This window comes from Oncorhynchus mykiss, chromosome 1 (genome assembly GCF_057628025.1).
Source record: "Oncorhynchus mykiss isolate SJ-2025 chromosome 1, ASM5762802v1, whole genome shotgun sequence".
Classification (NCBI taxonomy): domain Eukaryota; kingdom Metazoa; phylum Chordata; class Actinopteri; order Salmoniformes; family Salmonidae; genus Oncorhynchus; species Oncorhynchus mykiss.
In genome coordinates, this window is record NC_143022.1 from 4,080,886 (window position 1) to 4,087,359 (window position 6,474).

The following is a 6,474-nucleotide window of genomic DNA, read 5'->3' on the forward strand; positions in this document are numbered from 1 at the left end:
AAGGGTTCACATACTTTTTCTTGCCGCTGTATGCTTAAAATCAGTCCTACTGTGTTGAAATATGAAGAAAAAAAGTCAACACAGTAGGACTGGGGAAGGACCCCGTCAACACAGTAGAGGTGGAGAAGGTCCCCGTCATCACAGTAGAGGTGGAGAAGGACCCAGTCATCACAGTAGAGGTGGAGAAGGTCCCAGTCAACACAGTAGAGGTGGAGAAGGACCCAGTCATCACAGTAGAGGTGGAGAAGGACCCAGTCATCACAGTAGAGGTGGAGAAGGTCCCAGTCAACACAGTAGAGGTGGAGAAGGACCCAGTCATCACAGTAGAGGTGGAGGAGGTCCCCGTCATCACAGTAGAGGTGGAGAAGGTCCCCGTCATCACAGTAGAGGTGGAGAAGGACCCAGTCATCACAGTAGAGGTGGAGAAGGTCCCAGTCAACACAGTAGAGGTGGAGAAGGACCCAGTCATCACAGTAGAGGTGGAGAAGGTCCCAGTCAACACAGTAGAGGTGGAGAAGGACCCAGTCATCACAGTAGAGGTGGAGAAGGTCCCAGTCAACACAGTAGAGGTGGAGAAGGACCCAGTCATCACAGTAGAGGTGGAGGAGGTCCCAGTCAACACAGTAGAGGTGGAGAAGGATCCAGTCATCACAGTAGAGGTGGAGAAGGACCCAGTCAACACAGTAGAGGTGGAGAAGGTCCCAGACAACACAGTAGAGGTGGAGAAGGTCCCAGTCAACACAGTAGAGTTGGAGAAGGACCCAGTCAACACAGGAAGACAGGTAAGGTTAGTCACCAGACCAAGGCACTGGTGATGGGGCAGCCAGCCAGCCTATACCAGCAGGTTTACATAGCTCTGCTGTGATGCTGTGATAACTACATGGCTGCTGAGCTACATCCTTTGTTAGATGAGAGCGAGAAAGGGGAAAAAGAGAGAGAGAGGGAGGAAGGAGATATAGAGGAAAGAGAGAGAAAGAGGGAGGGAGAAAGAAAGAGAACGTTTTTTTCTCCTGGCCTGTCTGTCAGTCAGTCTGGCAGCGTTCCACAAGCCCAGTTCCACTCAGCCTCCACAGCCCCCCCTGTCTCTGCAACATTCCAGAGTCCTGTGGCCGGTGTCTGGAGGACCAGAGGAGCACAAGCACCACCCCCCCCAGACATCTACGCCATCAGCCCCATGAACAATGAGACCTTCCCGTCAGACAGATGGTCAGACAGGGGGACATAGGGCTGAAGCTGGAAGTGGGACACGGCGGGACAGAGGCAAGACAGGCATGCTCTCTCTCTCTCTCTCTACTTCTCTCTCTCAGAGGCCCCCCAGGGAATGTATGATAAAGAATGAATGCAGGCAGGCAGTAACAATCGTGGGAAAGTCAGTCTCTCTCTCTCTCTTCATATCTCGTAAAAGAATTTCAGCCATTTGACTCAAAAACATACCATCATATTTCATGGTCAGGATGGGTGGAGGGGCTTGTGTTTGATGGAGGTAGACTAAGTCAGGATTGGTGGAGGGGCTTGTGTTTGATAGAGGTAGAATAAGTCAGGATGGGTGGAGGGGCTTGTGTTTGATGGAGGTACAATAAGTCAGGATGGGTGGAGGGGCTTGTGTTTGATGGAGGTAGAATAAATCAGGATTGGTGGAGGGGCTTGTGTTTGATGGAGGTACAATAAGTCAGAATGAGGGGTATTGTCATGTTGTATACTGTACAGGAAAACAGCTATGGTCACTGAGAAAACCGTTTTAAGAAGGAATATCCGTGTAGTCAGGAAGGGTACAACTTATATACAGAGCCTTCAGAAAGTATTTACAAACCTGGACTTTTTCCACATTTTGTTGTGTTACATCTTGAATTTAAAAGACATTAAATTGAAATGTTGTGTCACTGATCTACACACAATACCCCATAACGTCAAAGTGGAATTATGTTTTTAGAAATGTTAGCAAAAATTAATTAAAATGTTTAAATCGGAAATGTCTTGAGTCAATAAGTATTCAACCCCTCATGGAAAGCCTAAATATGTGTAGGAGTACAATTTCGCTTAACAAGTCACATAATAAATTGCATGGATTCACTCTGTGTGCAATAATAGTGTTTAACATGAATTTTTGAATGACTACCTCATCTCTGTACCCCACACATACATTTATCTGTAAGGTCCCTCAGTCCAGCAGTGCATTTCAAACACAGATTCAACCACATTCAGCCTCGCAAAGAAGGACACCTATTGGTAGATGGGTTAACAAAAAAAAAAACAGACATTGAATATCCCTTTGAGCATGGTGAAGTTATTAATTACACTTTGGATGGTGCATCAATACACCCAGTCACTACAAATATTCCTAACTCAGTTGCCAGAGAGGAAGGAAACTGCTCAGGGATTTCACCATGAAGCCAATGGTGACTTTAAAACAGTTACAGAGTTTAATGGCTGTCATAGGAGAAAACTGAGGATGGATCAACAACATTGTAGCTACTCCACAATACTAACTTAAATTACAGAGTGAAAAGAAGGAAACCTGTACAGAATGAAAAACATACATCCTGTTTGCAATAAGGCACATAAAATAAACAATCTGGAAAATAAATTAACTTTATGTCCTGAATACAAAGTGTTACGTTTGGGACAAACCCAACATGACACATCACGGAGTACCACTCTTCATATTTTCAAACATGGCAGTGGCTGTATCATGTTATGGGTATGCTTGACATTGGCAAAGACTAGGGGTGTTTTCCAGGATAAAAAGAAACGGAATAGAGCTAAGCACAGGTAAAATCCAGGAGGAAAACCTGGTTCCACTTCCCAACAGACACTGGAAGACAAATTCACCTTTCAGCAGGTCAATAACCTAAAACACAAGGCCGAATATACACTGGAGTTGTTTACCAAGACAACACTGCATTTTCCTGAGTGGCCTAGTTACAGTTTTAACTTAAATTGGTTTGAAAATCTATGGCAAGACATGAACATTTCTGTCTCGCAATGAACAACAACCAATTTTGTCAGAGCTTGGAAGATTTTTTAAACTAATAATTGGTAAATGCAACCCTACAATGTATTGACTTAGGTGTGTGAATACTTATGTAAATGAGATATTTCAGTATTTCATTTTCAATTATTTTTCCCCAAAAAATTACACAACATGTTTTCACTTTGTCATAACGGGGCTTTGTGTATAGAGAGGTAAGAGAAAACAAAATATATTGAATCCATTTTGAATTCAGGCAGTAACAAAATAAAATGTGGAACAGGTCAAGGGGTATGAATCATTTATCAAGACACTGTAAATACCACAAGAACGTATGGCTCACAGAAGGACCTGAGGACGTCTCAAAACTCTCATTAAACTAGAGATCAAATAATACAAGTTGGGTTGCAAAATTCCATTAACTTTCCCAAAATGCAGTTTTTCCAGAAGTTCTGGTGGCCAGATTCCCATATTTCCTGCTCATTCCCTCGTAAATAAATTCCAAGAACCAGTATTTCTGGAACACTGGGGAATTTTGGGAAAGTTAGCGGAAATTTGCAACCATAATAAAAGACATGAGATAAGAGGTAGGGCTGTAGTAGGGCTGTAGTAGGGCTGACCAGAGAGGTAGGGCTGTAGTAGGGCGGACCAGAGAGGTAGGGCTGTAGTAGGGCGGACCAGAGAGTTAGGTCTGTAGTAGGGCTGTAGTAGGGCTGACCAGAGAGGTAGGGCTGTAGTAGGGCTGACCAGAGAGGTAGGGCTGTAGTAGGGCTGACCAGAGAGGTAGGGCTGTAGTAGGGCTGACCAGAGAGGTAGGGCTGTAGTAGGGCGGACCAGAGAGTTAGGTCTGTAGTAGGGCTGTAGTAGGGCTGACCAGAGAGGTAGGGCTGTAGTAGGGATGTAGTAGGGCTGACCAGAGAGGTAGGGCTGTAGTAGGGCTGACCAGAGAGGTAGGGCTGTAGTAGGGCCGACCAGAGAGGTAGGGCTGTAGTAGGGCGGACCAGAGAGGTAGGGCTGTAGTAGGGCTGTAGTAGGGCTGACCAGAGAGGTAGGGCTGTAGTAGGGCTGTAGTAGGGCTGACCAGAGAGGTAGGGCTGTAGTAGGGCGGACCAGAGAGGTAGGGCTGTAGTAGGGCTGACCAGAGAGGTAGGGCTGTAGTAGGGCTGTAGTAGGGCTGTAGTAGGGCGGACCAGAGAGGTAGGGCTGTAGTAGGGCGGACCAGAGAGGTAGGGCTGTAGTAGGGCTGTAGTAGGGCTGACCAGAGAGGTAGGGCTGTAGTAGGGCTGTAGTAGGGCTGACCAGAGAGGTAGGGCTGTAGTAGGGCTGTAGTAGGGCTGACCAGAGAGGTAGGGCTGTAGTAGGGTGGACCAGAGAGGTAGGGCTGTAGTAGGGCGGACCAGAGAGGTAGGGCTGTAGTAGGGCTGTAGTAGGGCTGACCAGAGAGGTAGGGCTGTAGTAGGGCTGTAGTAGGGCTGTAGTAGGGCGGACCAGAGAGGTAGGGCTGTAGTAGGGCGGACCAGAGAGGTAGGGCTGTAGTAGGGCTGTAGTAGGGCTGACCAGAGAGGTAGGGCTGTAGTAGGGCTGTAGTAGGGCTGTAGTAGGGCTAACCAGAGAGGTAGGGCTGTAATAGGGCTAACCAGAGAGGTAGGGCAGTAGTAGGGCTGACGAGAGAGGTAAGGCTGTAGTAGGGCTGTAGTAGGACTGACCAGAGAGGTAAGACTGTAGTAGGGCTGTAGTAGGGCTGACCAGAGAGGTAGGGCTGACCAGAGAGGTAAGGCTGTAGTAGGGCTGTAGTAAGACTGACCAGAGGTAAAGACTGTAGTAGGACTGTAGTAGGACTGACCAGAGGTAAGACTCTAGTAGGACTGAGCAGAGAAGTAAGACTGTAGTATGGCTGTAGTAGGACTGAGCAGAGAGCTAAGGCTGTAGTATGGCTGTAGTAGGACTGACCAGAGATGTAAGACTGTAGAATGGCTGTAGTAGGGCTGTAGTAGGGCTAACCAGAGAGGTAAGACTGTAGTAGGACTGACCAGAGAGGTAAGACTGTAGTAGGGCTGTAGTAGGACTAACCAGAGAGGTAAGACTGTAGTAGGGCTGTAGTAGGGCTAATCAGAGAGGTAAGACTGTAGTATGGCTGTACTAAGGCTATAGTAGGGCTAACCAGTGAGTTAAGACTGTAGTGGGGCTAACCAGAGAGGTAAGACTGTAGTATGGCTGTAGTAGGGCTAACCAGAGGTAAGACTGTAGTAGGGCTAACCAGAGGTAAGACTGTAGTGGGACTAACCAGAGAGGTAAGACTGTAGCAGGGCTGTAGTAGGGCTAATCAGAGAGGTAAGACTGTAGTATGGCTGTACTAAGGCTATAGTAGGGCTAACCAGTGAGTTAAGACTGTAGTGGGGCTAACCAGAGAGGTAAGACTGTAGTATGGCTGTAGTAGGGCTAACCAGAGGTAAGACTGTAGTAGGGCTAACCAGAGGTAAGACTGTAGTGGGACTGACCAGTGAGGTAAGACTGTAGTGGGACTGACCAGTGAGGTAAGACTGTAGTGGGACTGACCAGTGAGGTAAGACTGTAGTGGGACTGACCAGAGAGGTAAGACTGTAGTGGGACTGACCAGAGAGGTAAGACTGTAGTGGGACTGACCAGAGAGGTAAGACTGTAGTGGGACTGACCAGTGAGGTAAGACTGTAGTGGGACTGACCAGTGAGGTAAGACTGTAGTGGGACTGACCAGAGAGGTAAGACTGTAGTGGGACTGACCAGTGAGGTAAGACTGTAGTGGGACTGACCAGAGAGGTAAGACTGTAGTGGGACTGACCAGAGAGGTAAGACTGTAGTGGGACTGACCAGAGAGGTAAGGCTGTAGTGGGACTGACCAGAGAGGTAAGGCTGTAGTGGGACTGACCAGAGAGCTGCGGTGGTTTGCCACAGGATACCAGGGCATGGGAAGGGAAGAGTTCTCTGAAGCTCAGAGGGAAACATATGGGCTCAGGATGCTAACCAGCTGCTAGCAGGCAGGGGAGAGTGGTGCCCAGGAAAACAACCTCTCCCTCAACGTCAACAAAACAAAGGTACTTCAGGAAACAGCAGAGGGAGCCTGCCTCCATCTACATTAATAGGACCGAAGTGGAGAAGGTGGAAAGTTTGTCGGCGTACACATCACTGACGATCTGAAATGGTCCACCCACACAGACAGTGTGGTGAAGAAGGCGTAACAGCGCCTCTTCAACCTCAGGAGGCTGAAGAAATTTGTCTTGGCCCCTAAAGACCCTCACAAACTTCTACAGATGCACAATTGAGAGCATCCTGTCAGGCTGTATCACCGCCTGGTACGGCAACTGCACCGCCCACAACCGTAAGGCTCTCCAGAGGGTAGTGAGGTCTGCACAACGCATCACCAGGGGCAAACTACCAGCCCTCCAGGACACCTACACCACCCGATGTCACAGGAAGGCCATAAAGATCACTAAGGACAACAACCACCCGAGCCACTGCCTGTTCACCCCG